Source organism: Lasioglossum baleicum, chromosome 7 (assembly GCF_051020765.1).
Source record: "Lasioglossum baleicum chromosome 7, iyLasBale1, whole genome shotgun sequence".
Taxonomy (NCBI): domain Eukaryota; kingdom Metazoa; phylum Arthropoda; class Insecta; order Hymenoptera; family Halictidae; genus Lasioglossum; species Lasioglossum baleicum.
Genome location: NC_134935.1, coordinates 6,700,153 through 6,722,372, shown reverse-complemented (window position 1 = coordinate 6,722,372; position 22,220 = coordinate 6,700,153). Strand labels below are relative to the sequence as shown.

The window sequence follows — 22,220 nt, the reverse complement described above, 5'->3', positions numbered from 1 at the left end:
CGGAAACAGCTGCAGCCTGTGGCCGCGAACTCGCTCGCGCGTAATCGCCACGGTTTGTTTTGCCACGGAGCGCGATGCTGCTGTTCAAAGTGTTTTTCGGAAACTATGGCCGCAGGAACTTTCGCGGAACAGGTTCCAACATTTGTTTGTCTACTAAGCAGTTTTACGTAATTTGCGAGAAGGTACTCGCCTCGGGCAGTCAGTTCCTGTGAATGGCTGTTAGTGGGAATATTGAATGATTCGGAGACCGTTTTTATTATCATTTTCTGCGCCCGTCCTAACAAATACAAGCCACTCGGGACATTCTTGCGCTGGTATTTCCATATCTGACATGTTCCTCGCTAGACACGCGACTGGCACTTCTATTTTTCCGTGAAACCGTGAAAACACGAACTGAAGTCGAATTTTCGACGTCGTTGAAATTTTTTTCCTCACGAAAATTTAAATGGCGCAGTTAGCCTCACTATACTTTGTGATTGATTGCAAATAGTATGAAAGAGCAGCCTTTTAGCTACACGTATGTAAAAGATGAAAGCAATAAGAATAATTCCAACCCTTTCAACAAGATACTCTCCCGAATCCCTTTTATTTCCTGCATTTTAATATTTAACTGGGCCTACGAAACGGAAGTTACGCGTAGTACGATAAATATTGTACAATTTTACAAAAGTTATAACAATATTTGTGCAGCCACTGTGACACCGTGTAAGGGTTAAGGGTAAGTGCCAAGGGTGGAGCGTAATTATCGAAAAGTTGAAGTAGCCGTGGGACGGGAACTTACACTCCGGGACGAAAAGATAGCACACGTTGAAAATAATGTAATTTCTGTTTATGAAACATTAGAAATTCAAGTTTTTTTATACACATATTTTTAGTGTGTCTTTCTTGACATGTATGAATGAAATGAAACGAAGCTTCATTAACTTTATCTATTTTTATTGAATGAAGTAGAATTATTAACGAAATATAGAGGTACAAAATCAATGCTCCATATTTTGTAGGATCTCTTTACAGCTAACGACTTTAATCACTCGGTTTGGTAAATATCTATACAATTTTTTAATACTGTTTTGGTTAATATTCTCCCATTCGTCCAAAATGTTCTACTTTAAATCGTTAATATTTTGGAATTGTCTGCCATCTTGGTACACAGCTCTGGCAAGATGTCCTCAACAATTTTCAATAATGTCGAGGTTGGAGATCTTGCTGGCCACTCCAAAACACGAATAATTTTTGAAGAAAAGTATTTCTTGACCGCTTTCGCCGCGTGGACTGCGACATTATCTTGTAAAATGAGTTTACTTGCAGCAATTCTTACAGCATAAGTGTTTCGTTGTTCATTTATGATTTCATTATACCGTTCACTATTCATTCGCCCTTTTATTTTGATTTCTGTTTTACCCGAATATCCAATATCGGCCCAAGTTATCATACAACCGCCTCCCATTTGGCTACGGCTCAAAAATTGTTGTTCTTCATTCAAATTATGATAGTAATAGCCTACGACGTCTGGATCATCCAAATTAAATCTTTTTTCGTCAGTAAATTTTTTGTCCTCATATTCATATGCTTTTCGGCCAATTGCAAGCGGAACGCTTTATGCTCCTTCTTTGACCAAGGTTTTTTCTGCAATTCTCTTCGCGCTAAGTGCTTGCGTTTTTGTAAAACACAACGTACATTCTTTCCGTTAGTGTTTACGCTAACACATTCAGCGATTTGTCCCGCAGTCATCCTCGAATTTGATGCTGTTCTCAATGTTGCACGTTTTTCACGGGCAGTTAAACTTTGTGGACGCCCAGAACTCTTCTTTTTCCCGTAATTTGCAGGATTTTTAACAAGCTCGTAAAAACTTTTCGGTATCTAACTTCAATATCGTATGTACTTCACATACACTTGGTTCTTTTTCGCGACCCATTCTTAACACTTTAGTATGGTGTTTTATTAAAAAAACACGAAAGAGAAAGAGAGAGAGAGAGAGAGAGAGAGAGAGAGAGAGAGAAGCTAGTACCCATATTATCAATTACGTTTTGCAATGAATGTTTGCTCGTCAGTAACTTCTGCACAACTGACAAATGTAAAACTGCTATTTGTGCTATCATTTTTTCCCACTTGTGTGTCCCAATATTTACGTTTTCATTTCGGAAATTCTATTGAAGTAAATATGATGGATGATATTCAGTACATTGACACATTAAAATATTCATTTTCTTCGATTTAACGTATCAAATGGGGAAAAATAGATGATTTGCTATCTCTTTGTCCCGGAGTGTACGAAGCGAGTCGACGTATGCGAGCGGCACAATACCTCCTCATCGGAATTACTCCATGAACTCCGACACCAGCAGAGCTGCTAGTCAGCATGGTCGTCGGCGCGGGAGAAGTTTTCGAATTAGCGGGCGCGTGCGAGTCCGCGAAGAATGGACACGGCTTCTAACGAGCACGGTAACACCCGAGGCGTCTCGTTTCTTCGTTCGTTAGAGCGGAGTCCCCTCCGGCGCGAAGGTCAAAAGTCAGGGGAAAAACACACGGGCGGGAAGGTTGTGACGTGGGGGATGTGCGGAGGAAAGTGAAAGAGAGAGAGAGAGAGAAACAGACTACGAGAGATAGAGAGAGACAGAACGCTAGGGAGACGACAGGCGTTTGATAAAGTGGTTGACGGCCGATGACAAGTTAATATCAGCGAGGTGGCTGGAGGGATCGACCGCGAGCCAATAACTCGTAATGGACGGACGTCTCTGGCGTCGAGTCCCATTCCACGGGAGGCTGTGTGTTTGTCCCCGGTGTTTCTCGGCCACGTTCCGGATTCCCTTGACCTCGAAAATCCCTCGGGAGGCCCGGTGTGAGTCAGGGTCGTGTGGATCCCCATCGTGTCCGCCTCCCACCCTCTCGAACTCCTCCGCCCTTCTTTTCCTTACCCCATATCGTCGAGCGACCTCCGGAGAGGATCGCGCGTCCGAGGAAATATCCTCGTCCCAGGACGAATTAACGAGAAGGTTAGGAGGATAGGCTGGCGCGCGATCGTGCGCACGATTTCTGGGGCCTGTGCGTGCACGGAAACCACGGAAACACGATGCTCGCAACCCAGCACGCATGAGCGAGGCACGTTACCGTACCGTACGGGGGAAGACAAACAAAAAGAGAAGCGAGCTTGGTAGCGAGAACGAGACCGACAATCGGACAGCTGAATAGAACGAGAGACAGAGAGGGAGAGCGAGAGGGGGAGAACAAGGGTGGGAGGTGAGATAACTGTAAGATGGAGAAGGGAACTGCGATGAGAGAACTGAAGGAAAGAGGATAGCACGTAAAACGGCTGGGCTGTTGAGAAGTGTGCGTGTACCCCGTGTACAGAGCGCCATGCTAATGTCATTCTGGAAGGAAGCTTCCATCGCGGCTCGTGATTACGCGGCGCGTTAATCGATGCGATCGGTTAATTGAACCGGGGACTGCCTTTTACGGGGATTCGAAATGCTCGATCGGCTTTGGCATGCGTCGACGACGGAGTTTGGTATCGACGGTATCGTCGGTGTACGTTCCAATGGCAAGGTATACGGTTTAACGCTCGATTCCAGGCGAGTCTAGTCTGGGAGGTAGAGACACAGGTAATTTGTACGTTTAACGTGCGCGTCAAGGTTCTGGACGAGACGAGACGAGACGCGACGCGTGTCCGTGACGTCCAGTGACCATGGACGAATGTCTGGCGCACGCACGCACGTACACGCGTACTTTATCATTCGACTCTGTTTTCCGACGACTTCTGTTGTGTGATTTGTTCTCTTTATTTTTCGTTTCTTGTTTGTTTGTTGTTCGCCTTACCGTGTGCGAAATGACCGGCTGAACGACGACGACGGTCGGGCCACGATCGGATCATATTCTCCTCCACGGTACCCTCTCGCACCGGCCTACACGCTGGGAGCGCATACACAGGGCCAGCCGTTCAACCGTCCGCCTCCGGGGAAAATAAAGAAAAATAAAAAAAAACACGAACCCGCCGACCGAACAGTTGTGCGAGGAGCGCGCGTTTCCTCGGTGCGACACTGAACGCCTTTCAGGCGCGGCGGAAGAAACTGACGGTGCGGCACCGTCTGTTGACGGGCAAGCCACCAGCCTGGCTCGATACCGTCCTTTTCCCCTTACGCGCATGTGCCGACTCTCTCTCACAGTCTCTCCAGACTTGCCGCTCTGATTCTACTGACGCTCGGTCGGTAACCATGCTGCCTGACAGATCTCGATTTATTAGGTTGGAGGGAAAGTTCTGTCGTATTTGAAATGACCAGCTGATTTTGCTTGTGAATCGAAAACACCGGTTGCTAGCGAGTCATTCAAAAACTGGAATCGACAGGTTATCTGAAAGATGGCAACAAGTTGTTACAATCAAATGGAAATTATATCATCGAATAATATTAAACTTATATTTTTATAAATTCATTCAAGTGTTTTCTTTAATATATGATAGAAGGAAAGGAAAAGCGCCCCAAATTTCAAATATTCAAAATTTCTAGCGCCGACATTTTCTAATATTTGAAATTTCGTCCACGCCAGTGAAAGGGTTAGTAACACACGTGCACACGTGTACACGTGAAATAGGAATCTCTACTGGAAATAGGGTTGCCAGAAATGTTTTATCCAAATATAGAAGTAGTGGAAACTGCAATTATGTATTATATGAGATAGGCTCAAAATATAGGAGTTCAAGTAAAAGAGGTACACAGCACATTTTAAACTTTTTTATTCAAACAAAGATTTTTGAAAATTCAAATATGATATAGGAGATCAAGTTCAAATATAGAAGACTCGTATCAAATATAGAAGATCTGGCAACCCTAACTGGAAAGCATATTGTAATTTCGGCAGAAAGTCATGGGAAACTAAATCTGGAGGAGATTCTGAGAGGAAACCACGAAGTATTATTTATATATGTTTTCACATGAACCGAGTGTGTGCATGTACAACGTTCAAGTAACAAATTTCCTTTAACTCGGGGTTAGCCACGCAAAAACTCGAACTGCTGCGCAATTCGATCCGAAGAATTTGATGGAATAGTTTTTTTAGCTGGAGTATCTGGGTCATAAATTTTTTACGATGCTAACAATTTTACTGCATTTACTTTCCGAGTTTCGCGTGGCTTCTCAATATTCAATATCAGCGAGGAATTTCGTTACATCAAGACCGAGAATCGTGTACTTGTTTACGGGTACAATACTTCATAACAGTTTCGTTTTACTTAATTAATGCACCTCTAAGTAAAGAAACGGAACGCATCGATGATTGACTTCATAAATAATCATTGAGTATCTTATTTGTACGTGCCATGTGTTATGTAAAACATGTAACAGAAATTTCTATGTAATGCGAATATGTGCCGTGAGACAAGGTCGACGAAGAAAATGCAACGTTTCATGCAGTTGCTCATATTTCGCATTTAAATAACATACAGCTGCGCTACAAGCGTCCGAGCACTTCCGTGTCTGGGTACTTACAGTATCACTCCTCTTCGAGGTTACAACGAGGAACCGAAATTATACCCAGATGAGTGGGAAGTTCGTTCCAGACTCTCGTCAGTATATTTAGATTCTTATAGTGCACGGTAATTAGAGGCCAGAACAATTCCAAGGACTCGGACAACATCGACGTTGAATATTTCAATCGGTACCGTAATATCCTTTCCAGAATTGGCGAAAAGCAGCGGGTCGCGAAGTCGAGCAAGCTTTTTGTTTTATTTCATGGACGCGTGGGTTCGAATCCAGGCCACGGGTAATCAAAATCGAGACTTCTGTGCGGCCGTGTATTTTCCTGTCGAATGTTCTTCCGTGTCATCGGGCATATTGTTGCAGTCATTTCAAAGACACTCGCGGATACAATGACTCGTTCGCCACGAGCAGAACTATCGAATTACCAGCTGCATCGAAAAATAACGATGTCGTTCATGTGAAATGAATATTTGCGACAAAGCACGACACTCGAGAGTAGCGAAACAAAATTGCAGGTAAAATAAAATTGAAAAAGAATCGTCTGCGTGAAAATGTGTCGGGACGAGTTGCTCTAACGAAATTATCGAAGGCAGTTCAATAGAGAATGTAAGTCTGAATCAGACGATATAAATACCCTTCCGTGCGGATAGATTAAAGTCGGTTTCCTATGCTTGCGGGCCGGCCGTATGTAAATACACGTGCCACTCTGATCCGCGGACACGGTCATAAAAATCAAATATGAGCACGACTATATTATCGAGTCCGCTGGGGCAAAAGGTGAGATGCTTCTTCGCTAGGTTTTTTATCCGGTCACTATCGCAGCGAGTGATCCACGTGCATCTGTGTAGTTTGCATATAACCTTCGGAGAAAGTATAGGCATCAACAAATACAAACTATCTTCTTTTTCTATGAAATTCTGAACGATGAAGAATTTCTAAACACTAGACTGTGAAATTCAAAATTGTTGGAAAATTTTATTAATTGAAGATGTCAATATATGATTTCTCCTCTATTAAAATCATTAAGGGTAGAAATAACATTCAATTTAGTTCGTATTCCATCAATCGAAGCAGGCCGTTTTTATTTTGCATAAAGATAGAGTTTATAGAAAATGTGAGAATTATGAAAAAGCCACGTGTCCTGAGGAATGATTTTTCTCATCCGTAATTGCTCGATTACTCTTGTCGGAACTATAGTTCCGAGTACGTTAAATGTAGGACCTATTGCAGGTCTTAACAGAGCCGGAAACTTCGTCGCTAAACCTAGTTAGCCAGGCACACGACGTTGTCCTTAATCTTCGTTATCTAAGTGGAGGACAAGTTAACTTCCCTACGAATTTCATCAACTTCGGAGCGTGATATGTCAGGACGCCCTACAGACGACTGAAGGTGCAAGAAAATGTACCGTTTATCAGCCGAGCATACGACGAACGGTTACGTTCACAAACGCTCCGCCGCAAGATACCGAGGCGCTCTGTGAAAGTTCGGCCACAGCCACCGACGAGACTGCCAGCCTTATGGGAGTTATAGTGTCACCCGAATATTTCGGTGTTCTCTTACGCCCTCTAAGATGTATTCTGACTGGAGTGAGAAACAGAAGGCCATTGACATGATCTCGTCGGTGCAGAAGGCTACTGAGGAGATTCTCGTCGGTGAGAAGGCAAATCGTCACGGAACCATATTGAGCACCATGAATTGTTACATTCTATACCGAACAGATATTTCAGACCAGAGTTGGGCATTAACCGATTAAAATTTTAATCATGATTGATTGATTAATGTATACGATTAAAAAAAGAAATCGTCGAAAAATCGGCGATTGATTCAATCGATTGATTTAATCGTCAATCGTTGATTAAAAAAAGGAATCATCGAAAAATCGGATGATTTAATCAATTGTTGAAGTTAATCGCCTCATGGTCTATCCATAAATTGTAATAAGGAGAGAGAGAGAGAGAGAGAGAGAGAGAGAGAGAGAGAGAGAGAGAGAGAGAGAGAGAGAGAGAGAGAGACAGAGAGAGGGAGCAGAGAGCGGATGGAGAATTGACAGAAATAATAATATATTTCAACAAAAACATGGTCGTAGCTTTCCAGGAATAATAACTTCAAACATAAAAGCACGTAAACAGAGTTTGTATTATAGACCAAATGACAATACACCTAAACTCAGTTTACATTTTTTTCAGTATTCATACAGTTCTGATTACGTATTTCATTTCGAAATTGCAGCAGTTAATCACACTGTCCAACAAATTTCAACTTTTTAAAAGTATTTCGATTCCCACTATGCGATTCTTATAGAGTTTCCCGCGCTGATTCCGAATCTGTTTTTCATTTTTTTCCTATACGTCCAGTTTTTGAGAAAATGGAGTTTAAAAAAAAAGACATATTTTTCAACTTTAAACAAATATTGTGATTTTATTATAAAAGATATTGAACTGTTCTTTACAGCAAAAGATTCTGTAGACTTTCCCGAATACAGTGATATCCAATATTAATACATTATGATTGTTTAAACATGTTTAAACAATGATTAAAGACGGAGAGACACCACTTTTGCACCAATTTTTGCGGATATTTTCGAATTGTTGTAAGAAAGGGAGCCAGAAGGAATATTGTATTCGTTCTGACTCCCTTTCGGATCTCTTGTGCAGCAACCTCCTCGTGGTGAGACCTGGGCAATCGTTATTATCCTCTATTCGTAAGAACTTCTAGTGTTTTATGAATAAAGGATAATATCGAGCTAATAGCTGCACATTTAGTAAATATGTTGATTTTCAATAAATTCTATTCTTATATCTATTGTGTGCGTGTGTGTCTTCCATAACATTTTGAAATTTCACCTTCCTTCAGAACAAAATATACGTATTATCCAAGCTGGTTCGCCCCGGGCGTGAACAATGTCATATATTGTCTGGTTCTATTTAGGTAAAGAGACGAGATAGTATCTCGTCGGTGATACTATTATAAGCCATTTACAGAATGGATGATGTGAGCATTCTATACTTATTCATTCTTTTTCTACTTGACGAGTATCTCGTCGGTGGTAGAACTTTTAGCGATATGGTATTTCAGATCACTGTAAGTTCCACGTTATCCCCGCGCCCGTTCGCGCCCGCTTACTGGTCCCGCTGAATAGCACAGGGGCTATGCTAGTATCTCGTCGGTGATTACATACAAGCATGGAGGGCACTCTTACCCGGCAAAGACATTTGAAATTGGTCAACTCTAAACCACTAACTTTTGAATCATTGATCTCCTAGGATTGAAACCTCGATTTTTGGCATAAGGAAGAGACCAAAATTTCTGGTTTCCGAAGATGAACAGCAGCTGCAAATAATTCGCTTGGACACAGTATTAAATTCAATAAAAACTCAAGCAAATACTCTTGATTTCTATTGAATGATGTAACACAGAAACGGTACGCACCACGTAAAGGTCCTTGTTGTGCGTTGTATCACCGACGAGAGACGTCCAGCCTTATGGGAGTTCGTGTCACCTGAATATGTATTTCGGTGTTCTCTTACGTTGGTGTTCTCTTACGTCGGTGTTCTCTTACGTTGGTGTTCTCTTTTGGCACTATTTTGGCGCTATTTAGAACTTTTAGCGATGTGGTATTTCAGAGCACTGTAAGTTCCACGTTATCCCCGCGCCCGGTCGCGCTCGCTTACTGGTCCCGCTGAATAGCACAGGGGCTGGCAGTCTTTAATAGTATCTCGTCGGTGGTTCGGCTGCACACGTCGTCGGTAAAGTGTAGGGATACAACAAGAGGCGACACTTAGACTACGACGAGATGTTGGACACTGTTGGAGCAGCTGAAATACCGATTCTACGTAACTCATGAAACGGGAATATTAGCGAAAATCGATTATCTAAAGGTATGTACGTGTCCATCTGAGAGTAAAACTATCGCGAGTTACTCTCGAGAGTAAAGTTCGTCAGTGTACACGATATCGAGAGTGCTAGCAGAGAGCTGCGCGGAAAACTCTCGGAGAGCGAACAGCACAATATCGATTTTCTCTTGTGATTGTTTTTGCCAGTACGGCAAATCAGTACATGCGTGACTTTAACAATTCGTATGCTTAGTACCCCCATTATTTCCTATTTTAATTTGTAGTCGCGTGCAATTGTTCAAGAACTGTGCAATTGTGCGGGCATATGTGCAAATAATAATGTCAATACGTTGAAGCAACCGAAACGCTTTTCACATTTGATAGCAGAATCAATTAAATTTAACAGGAACGGAGATATGCTTGAAAAGCAAAGAATTTGTGTACTTTCGAAAGCACAATTCGTCGTGATAAACGATTCAATCGCGCAGAAATCCCGCACGGAGAAGGCATCTTAGTTACGAGTCGCAGGTCGGAGTTCTTGAAAGATAAACCACTGCCGGTGGCAAGGATTTTTCTCTCCCGGAAAGTACTCTCAGGTGTGGCATTCCCGATCCCAAAGAGGCTTAAACGACAGAACGGGTCAGTGATGTTTTTATTTATTGTCCGGTCAAGTCGCTTGCTTCTGCTTGCACGTACTCGCTGCGTAATACATCTTTCCTTTTACACGCTCACCGGATCGACGTCACCCCGCTGGAGATAAGGTCACAACTGGTCGTCGATGGAATAGTGAAACGCCAATAGAGGTCTGCTGCAGTCCGCAGAGAACGTTATGGGCCGTTCCGAGGCGATACAAATTGGCAGCACCTTCACTTTCTCGGATCCACAAGTTGCTCGATCGGGTTCGCTTTAAACGTCTCGTTTTCATTTATTGTCTCACATCGTATCCGCCGTACAAGGTTGCCAGCGACAATCATCGTACAGTAGATCGGATCGAGAAAACATTTCGATTCGGTTGTTCTTGAATGAAAAGTTATGGTTCGACGCCCTAACGACAGGATCAAAATCCCAAAGTTGTGCAGTCTTTGCAATCACAGTGCTTGACACGTCTTTATCCAGAAAAACGTCGTAGAAGAGAAAATTTGGATTATGTGTACAGCTACATTTATTTCAATGCTTAAATATTTTGGAGTAGTCCAAAGCGACGCAACTTGTTCGCTGGGTTTTTTTTCTACGGCGAACAATTTACGAGTTACTCGAGGCCGCCAGGGTACGGGAGTCAGCCTGTACGCGACTGTCTAACTCGGTTAGGTCGTCTGCTTAGGAGTTCCGGCGTCCAGGGTGATTAATCTGAATTGGCTGTGCAGAGGGAGGAAATTTCTGGTTGTATGTGGCCACCAGTCGACGGAGCACACTCCAAGGATGCACACGGTCGAGAAACTCACAGGTCCCGGGTTCTCGTCGCGTGTGACGTTGCACGGTCCGATTAGTCTGCTAATAAGGTCTCGCCTTTGCGTGCTTTGTCGCAAACAATTCACAGCTTCGCCGAAAGGGAGCGTCCCGTTTAATTCGGGTCTCGGCGACGCGTCTAGGAAAAGAGGAAAATCAGGATGGATAAGGAAATAGCTGAAGAAAGAGTTGCGGGCTCCGGACGCTGTTCCTTTATTTTTTTTAGGAGGAACTGACTCGGCAGACCGCAGGGGTGTAAACCCCACGTTTTGAATATGCACGACAGTTCTCCCTTTTTCGGTGCCTTCGCAGGATTTTCCTCCGCTTCTCTTAACCCTCGTGCACCGCTGCGAAATTAACTCGCATTCCGAGCTCCCTTTGATGTTGCCCGAAGTATGTGTGTGTCCGTTCTCGTGTGTGCATGCGTGTGGACACGTGCGGGCGTGTGTGCGCCGGTTGACGATCGTCGGTCCTCGTGCTGCAGCTGCGCGAATGAGCATCGAATTCTGGATATGTGCACTCGCTTACAGAGATAACGATACATTCCTTAGCCCATTCCTGGACAGTAGATTACACGCGCTCCCGTATGTGAATTGACATCCAGCTCGACCATATTTCCCGCGGTCGCAGCTCCTATTACGATTGCATTACGCCTCTGTTATCACAGACCCAAAAGACTGGCTACGATCTAATTGATCGTTTATTTAACGAGCTACCTTTTGGAACCGGTCACGCACGTTCCACTGACATTATTGGCATTGTTTCGAGCTTGTGATACCTTGAGGAGATCCGCAGTCTGAATGTTCTACACTATTATTCATTTACCGACTATTTTTATAAAGACTGGTTTCATATTACCTGGATGAAAATAGCTAAAGCACTTTCAAGTCAAATTGAACGTAGAATTATTTACGTCCGGGTGGTAAGTAATGAAGTTCTTTCATTAAGAGGATGATATATCGAGGACACTTGGTAAGTAAATTCAGCCTTTCGTGAGTTTCACCAATAAATCCGGTGTAGGTCAAAGATTGCTCATGTAACAACCACTATTGAGTTGGTAATACGTGTAGTCCACAAATTGAATGATTATACTGCGTGGCGAGGGATGGACAAATCTGCTGGTTTATGATTAGAGCACTTAAATCAATTCGGGTATACAATTGTTAGAATCACTTTTTATTGAAATCCTAGCTATACAGGGTGTGGCCGGATGGGTGGTACAACCGAGCAGGGGGTGATACTGCATGTAAAAATAACTCGAAGAAAAGGAATAACATTTTTTTGTTCGACGCTTCGTTTTCGAGAAAATCGAGTTTGAAAATGCAGCGAATACATGTGCTATTGCATAGAAATCGTCTGACGCGTCTGACCATGATCAACCAATTCTATTTTGTGCATATATGTACAATACTAAAGCGCGGAATTTTAAACACGATTTTCTCGAAAACGAAGCGTCAAACGAAAAAATGTTATTCCTTTTTTGCAACTTATTTTTACATGTATTATCACCCGCTGCTCGGTTGTACCTAGGTTTGCCAGATCTTCTATATTTGATATGAGTCTTCTATATGCGAATTTGATCTCCTATATTATATTTGAATTTTCAAAAATCTTTGTTTGAATAAAAAGGTTTAAAATGTGCTGTGTATCTCTTTTACTTGAACTCCTATATTTTGAGCCTATCTCATATATACATAATTGCATTTTACACTACTTCTTCTATATCTGGATAAAACATTTCTGGCAAACCTAGTTGTACCAACCGTCCGGCCGCACTCTGTATATTTCAAAGAAACTTTTCTGAATCTGTTATCACCGGAACTTATCTTTCAAATAATATTCTCTATATACATACTACTGTACATAAACAATTTAATGATTTCGGCGGTACAGGTTCGATCAAATGTTACTACTCACTAAGCAATTTTGCAATTTAAATTGTTCTCGACGTTTCGATCCAACTGTGGATCATTTTCAAGAGAAATTGTGCGTCTGTAAAATACTGTAAACTATATGTAATTGTTCAACAAAACCGGGTAATACCAATAAAACTGTAACATACTTGCTGAGTGTAAACGAATTATATGAATTCAATTATGGAACATTTGAGAAAACTAATTAACATCATACCGGAAGACGTTAAACTGAAACCACGTGGCCGTTAAGGAAGAACGAAACGTCTGAACAAAGGAACGACGCATATCGAACAATAGCCAATGAGAACACAGAGATCGATGAGTTCTGAAATCAATATTTGGCGGCAATTATCAATCGTACTATTTATAATTTATACTATTATTTGTACTATTTATACTATATAATTCATACTGTTGTACATTCTAATATGTATATTTCGATGTAATATTGGTGGTTGCAGGTGTGTTTGGCAAGCCTAATATTTTGCAGCCCGACCGCGATCAACTCACTTGATCTCGCATTCAGGATCTAATCCCGTTTCTACGGGATATATTTGGACGTGTATTGTGATTTGTAGCCTGGCGTTAACCCCATGACACGTGTCGTGGCGCGGCGTGCACGCGTTGTACACGTTGTGCATCGGACTTCGCGTGTAGCTACGTACGTTTCACGGCGGAACGTAACCTGGAAGGGGACGATGCAATTTCATAATTGCTTTCCTTCCTTGATGGCTTAACCTCGAGCGGGGCCGAGCAACTCACTCCCATCCGCGATACGAGCCACTGATTTACGGTATGTATGCAATTCCTGGCGAACCTTCTCAACTTCCGGCACGGTCATTTGCTCAGATACTTTGTCGGAAGTGTTTCACCCGCGGATCGATCCTGCCCGTCAAGGACGGACCGCGCTCGATTCACGAATTATCCTCCAACCCCTCGCAATCTGTTCAGATCCATCGACATCGATCGATTTTTATTTGCCAGAGCTCGAAAGATCAATTTACATAATCACAATAAAAGTATCTCTAATCATTTCTATAGATATTCCGCAAAATAAATTTTCCATGCCCAACTTTGAGGGTAGTTTACACCCCTTTAACGAGAGCGGTCACCGATAAAACAAAATACACGTCAAATATTTTTTCGAAGGCTGCCTCTCACAGAAATTTCATCGAGATCCGTGATTGACACTTCACAGTAACTTCAGAATTTTGTTTTACAGTTAGGGTGTACACGCATCTCACTTACAAATATTCAGGAAAGTAGATTCACGATTAATTGGAAAAATAATGAAAAGAGTGACATTCTTCAAAATGTTGTTTAAAAGAACGAGTAAAATTAAGATAGAACTACGTATACAATAACCTAACATTATGGAGATAAGAGTAACGAAGAAATGTCGCGGTCCTAATTCCCTCGAATTCGACTTAATAGATAAAGAAGAGACACGTTGCGTTCATCTTGCAGGATTTACTCGGGAAATTAGTGCGCCCTGGAATTATTATTTCACAGCGTGGCGCGCTTAGGCTGGCGCAAGTGATCGCGTACTCGTTTAATCACGGGATTTAGTGCATTAACAGGGTTGTTTCGTAATTGCCTTCCTTCCTTCCTCCGCGGCGTATCTCTGCGTGTAATTAACGGCATCTTCGACGTCTACCTCGCTGTACAAAGAGCTACGTGTTAACCACTTAACGCGTTCCAGTGCAATTCAATCTTTCCATGTAATAACTCCGTTCTGCGTATTATCGTTCGGGTTTGCCACAATTTCACCGAATACCAAGAATAGGTTAATTAGAAGCTTATTCAACGTCGCAGCGAATATGTTCGCTTACCGTTTACTGTTTTCTCTTAACACGAAACTAGACTGCAGATCTTTATGCAAAATAAATAACGTTCGCGCATGATTGCAGGACACAGGAGCCAGATAAAAATTGTACTTCTCTTTCAATTATCCAGTCAAGCTGAAACTAATATGAATACATTGATGTCCTTAAATGTTTTTAACATGTCCACTGCTTTAAATTGTACGTGGCCATTTTTGTCATAAATGCATAAAATCCGCAGCCTATTAATCATATATTAGGTGTGCAAATAAGTTCTTCCCCTTTTATTCCAAATTCAAGATTTTATTACATAAAATGTGATAAAATCTTGTCTGATGACTCCCAATCTTTCTGTCAATTCTTCTTGCGTCCGGGTCGGATCTTCGTTGAACAATTCCTCTAACTCACCGTCATTATACGTTCTCGGTGCACGTCGTCTTACAAATAAAAATTTCCGGCTTTAAATCTTTGGTACCACTTTTTGCAAGTTCTGTATGATACAGCGTTCTGATTTCCTAAGCTGGAATGCAAAGAGTAAGCAGTGACGCAAATGATGCTTCTCACACGCCATATTGCTTCAAATTGTTGCATAGGACTGTAAACTCTTAGAGTGCTCATCAAGATTCTTCTTAAAATTAAAAGAATGCTCTTCCAGATGGCATCAAAATCGGGAAGTAATTCGAATTCAGTCAGAAATTATGACCGTAGAAAAAAAGCGGAATTTATTTGCACACCTAATATTAACATCTTCAACCGTGTAATTTCTGCGGACAGAATAGAACGTGGCAGCAGCAACGATGCAATAAAGAGAGCCAGTGTTCAGCGATTTTGCTGGCATTGTCGTCAGCATTTCGCTCAATCATGTCTTCAGATAATTGAACCGTTCGGTGTCGAATCGTTTCAATTAGCCGGCTCGCTGGGATTTCTTCAATGCGACTTTCGCCCATTTCGAAGGCAAATTGACCAATCGCCTCTGTTGTCTGCGCCGGTCACAGGCATTTTCGTATTGTTATATGCACAGAGTCGGTCGCGAATTTGATCTTGAATAAAGGCGTATTGTTCGTCACCGAATATGAATGAACGGATCGAAACCAATGCACGTTCGATTCTATTGTGCCGAATATTATATCACGCCCGGTTACGTTTCACGACAAATCTGTTGTATACATTACCATAGAGATTTCACCATGCACCAACTATTTTGCTGCGGTGTTCGGCGAATGTTAACAAGAGATTAGATCGACCGTTTTATGCGCCGCTACGAATTCACAGCGTCTTTTCAAGCTCTGCGATTCGTGCCAGCACCGACACAGCTGTCCTGGGTAGAAACAGACAGTCCCACTAATTGATATGCTTGGCTTTCAGTCGATTTTGTTCGGAACATCAATATTCATAAGTGCCCTGCGGATTTTATGCATTTATTATCAAAATGAGCAGGTGTATTTGCAGAGAAGAAATTAAAAATTACTGTTATATTATTTTCGACCTATTAACCATATTAAGAGAGAAATTAAATTTCTATTTCACTCCAGTTTGCGGCAATTCAGGTAGAACATTTTTATTTTGCATAAAGAGAATTTCCTAATTGTTCCACCTAATTCATCGCACAGCGAATCTTCACTAAATCCAATCATTCAGTCACGAATAAGACATAAGACAGTAGTTTACAAAATCAGTCCGAGTCCCAGAATTTTTTCGGCAAATCCGAACTCTTCAGTTTCTGTTTGATTAAATTCATTTATTGTCTGAGAAGCGTCACGACGTTTACATCCTCGAAAACACCCGCGAAGAAATTCAATCCATCATCAGACAGATCGTTACATATTGCATGAAGACAGTGGTGGCTACGTAACCGGGTAACCGTTTAAAAGGAACATACACGTGGCGCGCAGAATTCTGCTCCCCGGAGACGTAGTTTAACGTAGTGACGGAGCGACACGTCTCCAAGAGCAAATTCTCTTGTCGAATGGATCACGTGTCGTGACTGGCACGACCAGTCGTTTGGCAAACAGACGTAACATTTTCTCGTGCATTGTCTAAATATTGCCGGATCCTCTCCGACTTCGTCGTTTTTCTCCCCCGAGATAACAGAAGCTTCGCTGAAATGTCCTCGCAGCATCTTCATCCGGATGCAGAGACACACATCTCCCACACAAACGAGAACAAGGGTTGTTTCGAGAATTATTTTATTCATCCGAATCGAATTGTTGAATAGACTTCTGAAAAAATTTGCTTTACAGCAGTTCTATTCTATTTCTATTTAGAAAGATTACCAATTATATTAACTTTTAATTAATTGGTAGCTGTTACTTACCAATCACTAACACAAACTCTGTGCTCTGACACTATAAATTACTTTTTGATCGATTGAACATCAATGGGAAGTAAATTGTCAGAACAGAGAACGTGAAATGGAAATTATTGGTGGAACGCGTTCGAAATTTTTTATGAAACGGAAACAACGCGCAGTGGGATTTATCGGTGCTGTATTTTTATTCGTTGTGTCATGCATTTACTATAAATTATTCTCACTTAATTCGAGATCAAAATGTCCCGAGATTTATACGCGGCTGATACGGCGGACAATGTGTTAACTGTCCCCGTTCTGGCATTATTCGACGCAATACGGAAATAGCGGTGTCCATTCCCCAGAAATATTCAACACGAGTTCGCATTCTAGTATAAATGGAAAAACTTCTTGCTTACGGAAGTTCCGTTCCCGCCACTTTTATTTTCATAGTCACTTTTAACTTCAGCCGAGCGCTGCAATAATGCCGGATACTGTGCGCCGCGCCATTCTTACATTAAGTACACAGATCCTGTCCAACCGCGGCGTTCGCATTTGCAAAATAATGTTCTCCTGTGAAAGTTATCATTCCCCGTTGTGTCTTGCCATTTTTCGCGACCGATTGTTCGTTGATTAAATCTGCTGCAATTTCGCCGGAAATCCCCATCGCTCGGCAAACGTGTCAACAGCTCGAACGAAGGAGAATGGATTTATTGAAATCCGTTGCGAAATATTATTTTATTTCAATAATATGTGTGTACATATATATATATATATATATATATATATATATATATATATATATATCTATATATAAACTCGTATAAACAACACACGGCCGATGCCGCCGAACATTTTTTGCCGAACGTCCTCGATTCTTTGCTTTTGCGCGATATATTCCCACAGAGATTTAGCGGACTGTTGGAGCTTGCATGCGGAATAATCCTAAATACTATAAACTCGTCTTGCCGTGCAACATTTCGAAACAATTATAAAAAATATGCGCACACAACACTTCAGTCTTCCAGTAATGCTGCAAATTAAATTGTTTCGGCTTCGGTTCCCGGCTCGGCTACGAGAGAACAAGAAATCATTTCGTATCTAGGTGCACTAGGTGCACTACCTCCTTTTATGCGAAACAACTTAGCCGTTTTTTAGAGGTTTATAACTCGGCACTGGAGGCAGATGGAGAGATGTAATTTCGTGCACTTGTTAAATGCTATCATGTCTCAATATTGACAAAACATTAATCTTCCAACATTAGTAGGTTCCGAGATATAGGACCTCCAAAATCGCTAAATTTGTCACTAACTGACTAACTGACAGGTCATCAAAACCTTTTGGGTACTTCCCATTGGCCTACAAGCTTGAAATTTCTTACATAGGTCCACCATAACAAACACTCGAAGGAATAATTATCAAAGTTTGAAATTTTGCACCTTAAAGGGGTTGTATTGAAAAAAAAACATTACGAAATAGGTACGTAGGATAGAACATAGCAGCATAACATACATAAGTATACGTTTTATTAGCTTCGAAGTCGCAACAAATACTGATGAATAAAACAATCGCTCTAACGTAAACAAAAGAAACTGCACCGAGCATCGTCTATAGCGGCGGGGGGCAAACGGATCCGAGCGTCGCCGGCAGAGTGTTAATCTTCGATACATTGAATTTGGATTTTGTCTTGCTGATTAGAAAAGGATTTTGTTTCTTCGATAGCTACTTGATAATTGATGAAATTCCAACAAAAATTGATGAAATCCCAACAAAAACATCCTGTAAACAGGAGCCAAGTTCCTATGGCCGTAAAAAGTTGTGAGATCCAACAAAATACGGCCAAGTTCGTTAGCTTAGAAATACCTCTTGCAATGCTGAAAAAAGCGTTTGTAAAAATTAGTTTAAAAGAACGCTATTTAATTTTTAAAGAATACATGGAGGGTTAAATTATTCTAACTTGGCCGCTACCTAATACCTTTTATGGCCATTGGTTTAAAAAGTAATGGCCAAGTTTGAATAATTTAGTCTTCCATGTAACTCTTTAAAAATTAAATAGCGTTCTTTTAAACTAATTTTTACAAACGCTTTTTTCAGTATTGCAAGAGGTATTTCTAAGCTAACGAACTTGGCCGTATTTTGTTTGATCTCTCAACTTTTTACGCCCATAGAAACTTGACTCCTGTTTACAGGATGTTTTTGTTGGGTCATTCTTATCATCGACAAATCGAGGATGTCAACTCAAGTCCGTTAATTTAAAACGTCATGAAACCAGGTGAACGTTCGAAATACAGAGTATCGTAACCCGCGTTATCAGCTCTCAATCTCGGCCCGATACATAGTAGGATAAAAGTTTTACGGTTTTATTTATAACTCCGCTGCAGATCGTCATGCGTCTTTCGCCATGTCGGCTTACGGCGCTGCTGCGCCTCTTTGTTTTTGTTTTTATTTCGTTTGATTTCTATGTAAATAAATTTTTCGTTGTCGTTTCAGGTATCGGCTCGGCAAGCGTCGCCGATATCGGAGTAATTCCAGAGCCGTGCTACACGCGTGACGTTTTGTTTATCGTGACAAAGGGACATATCGGATGTCTAAGCGCTATCGCTGCGTGAAAAATGTCCGATCAAAGAACCAGCAGCGCTGTGTTCACGCGTGTTTTTCGATCACTTTCGCCCCAGCAGAAAATCGATTTCGACTGCATAAAACGATCCGCCGTTTGCGACAATCGTCTCGTTAACGATTGATGGAGTCGTTAAAATCGGATTCCGCCTAACGAGATAAATATAGGTGAGCCGGTGGCACGCGCACGGAGAAAGTCAGAAGATTGGCAGCATCTGTGTCAACCTGTTATAGATAACGATTGGCGTCGGATATGTGCCTGTAGAACAGTAGCACATCCAGTCAGCGAAGTAGAACCTAAATTGGAACTTTTCGATTCTGGATATTTATGTATATTTGTAACGCGTACAATAATGAAGTTAGAAATTCAAACACAGAGTCGAATATTACGAATTTTGCTACATATTAGATGAACCATTGAGTTTTCACTATTTTCACTGGTTTCGGAGAAGCTGGCTCGAGAGACATGAAAATAATATTGAAAGAGAAATGAGAAATCAGTGATGTAACAGTTTAGCAATTTCATTCGCAGGATCTCTTAAATCGCCAGATTAAATATACGTTACATTTTATAATATCGATGTTTTTACTTGTGTTTATCTATTTTAATTAATGAAAAGGTGTTAATCGAGGGACTGTCTCTTGGATTACATATCAAAAATTGAAAAAGATAGCAGAGGGTTTAAAGAACACGTGAGAAGTAGAGCTACTTCCTTACCGCGAATCCTTTACTTCTGAGAAGACTACGAATAGCGTCCTCCAATCAGGCTGCTCTAGGTCTCAATCGTCGATAATTAAATGGTAGATTAGAAATGCTCTAACACCTAAAGGAACGATAGTCTTGGTCTTCCTGCACGGGAGGCGGTGGTCGTGTGAATAAAAAACGTTCTCCCGAATTGGCGTGAAGGAGTGTCCGGTCGTCGTCATTTTTCTCCATGTTGGAGGCGTCAGATGGCCATTCATCCCATCGCCGTTGCTAGCTAAAAGGCACGCGGATCCGAGCGCATTCCTCGAGCACATTTTCTCCTCGATCGTGCACGAGAGGGCCAGCAACGACACGTACTGTAAGGAAGGAATTAATTTGCTCGCGGGAGTGAGATATTTATCGTTTTTCTCATCCAGACGCTCTACCGGACTTTCAACGAATAGAATTCCGATCGTTCAAGTTCAGTCGACTCGCCAAACTAGCTGGGGCCGGTTCTACGCTCGTCGAATTCATCGACGAAGCGGTTCACGAACCTAGTGATGGGAGTGATCCAATTCTCTCGCATCATTTTCAAGTAATTCAGTACCGTGGACCCTCATTTATTCGAACGTCGTATATACTCGAATATCCTACAATATAATAAAACGATGAATTTACTACAATATATTAGAATATACTCGTGTGTGCTAAGATATTCTAAAATGTAGTAGAATGAACTAGGATATAGTAGAATATACTACAACACGTGGCAGAATGTTTCCGAATTAATGGAAGCTTATGTTATTTTGTTGTTTTTCATTCTTCAATAAGCCCCTTTTCATTTCCCATCAGTTTTAACTACATAAAGTAATATTTTATACTTCTAAATTGTGAATGTTTTCTCTCAAGAAATCTGTATCAATGCCTCCGATCGGAAACATTCTGCCACGCGGTGTAGAATATGTATACTAGAATATGCTAGAACGTAACACTAAACCTACCGAGCACTAAAAGCGATTAAAATGTTTTAACTTGTAAAAATGGCAAGGCACTATTTATTTAGATTTCGTGCAACTTTTATTACAATATGTGCTTAGATAAAGAAATTGATCGAATCAATTTCCATGTAAGCAACTTCATAATTTCAATAATTGTGAAATGGAAAATATAAAACCGGTCATTTGATCGGCAGTGGTGGGTTTAGTGATAATATAATGTACGACAATGTAGTAGAATATGTTAGGGCATACTAGAATATACTAGAACATACTCGAATATGCTGGAATGTAATAGAATGTACTAGAATATACTCGAATGTGCTAGAATATACAAAACCGTGCCGATCAGTACGTCACGCTATTGAAAAGGAAATGATAATAATTATGATTGATTCTTGAAATCGGCTTCTTGCTCGCCCGGCCACGGTCAACTGATCAGTCGTTCAATGGAACAACTGCCTGTGAAATTGCTAATCTTCACCGCTTTTACTCGCCGCGAGAACTAGTCTGATGAGATCATTAGCGATTCAACGATCGATCTCGGCGAAGAATTACTCGCGTAGACTCGAGCCTGCTTCTGTGTGATGCTGGGCCATTGAATCGTGAATTTTTGTGCGGCTACCACCATCGGCCGTGAATAATAGACGTTGGGAACTTTATTGGAATTTTGGTTTGCTTCCTCGATTGTTCGGCAACGAGGAACGTGCTTGAAAGAATTGTTCCCAGATATTTGGCAATTGAAGTTGTACAGAGGAAGTGCATATTGTACACTCTTGGTGGTCATTAGAATATCCTCCTAAAAGAACGTTATTCACCGTATTTGATTTCTCCCAGTTTGATGTATTTATTTAAAATATGAGATCAGGAAATAAAATACAATTCGGAAATAATTGAAATATTGGACACAAAGTTTGATTTAAAAATTTGGATGCATACATTCTTTTTAGTTTTATGAAATAGTTCAAAATTTTAAGAGAGAAGGTGGAAACAAATAAAATCTTATTTTCAGTTGTGGTAGTCTGCAAGTCTGGAATGAATAAAAATCGTATTAAATTCTGTCGAATTGAATATTTTCAGATTAAATATTCGAAGAAGACCTCAATTAATAATCTTCCATTTATAAAGTACCGTTCACTCGGCGTCGCTTT

At 41.2% G+C, this 22,220-nt stretch overlaps 2 protein-coding genes across 7 annotated transcripts in view; one reads left to right on the top strand and one right to left on the bottom strand.

Annotated features, from left to right (window-relative positions):
• The window catches only part of LOC143210705 (1-phosphatidylinositol 4,5-bisphosphate phosphodiesterase), a 34,150-nt gene extending 30,054 nt beyond the window's left edge, over positions 1-4,096 (bottom strand). For 4 of the 5 annotated variants that reach the window (XM_076427817.1, XM_076427820.1, XM_076427819.1 and 1 more), the window contains exon 1: positions 3,814-4,093. The gene's annotated coding sequence lies outside the window, so the exon portion shown is untranslated. Of the gene's footprint in view, positions 1-3,813 lie in introns of all 5 variants that reach the window. The other variant, XM_076427821.1, reaches the window with a different exon arrangement.
• A 5,066-nt stretch (positions 4,097-9,162) lies between these two features.
• Positions 9,163-22,220, top strand: part of LOC143210707 (uncharacterized) — a 34,005-nt gene continuing 20,947 nt past the window's right edge. The window contains exons 1-3 of one of the 2 annotated variants that reach the window (XM_076427828.1): positions 9,163-9,346; positions 9,708-10,200; positions 13,125-13,456. The gene's annotated coding sequence lies outside the window, so the exon portion shown is untranslated. Of the gene's footprint in view, positions 9,347-9,707; positions 13,457-22,220 lie in introns of both variants that reach the window. The other variant, XM_076427827.1, reaches the window with a different exon arrangement.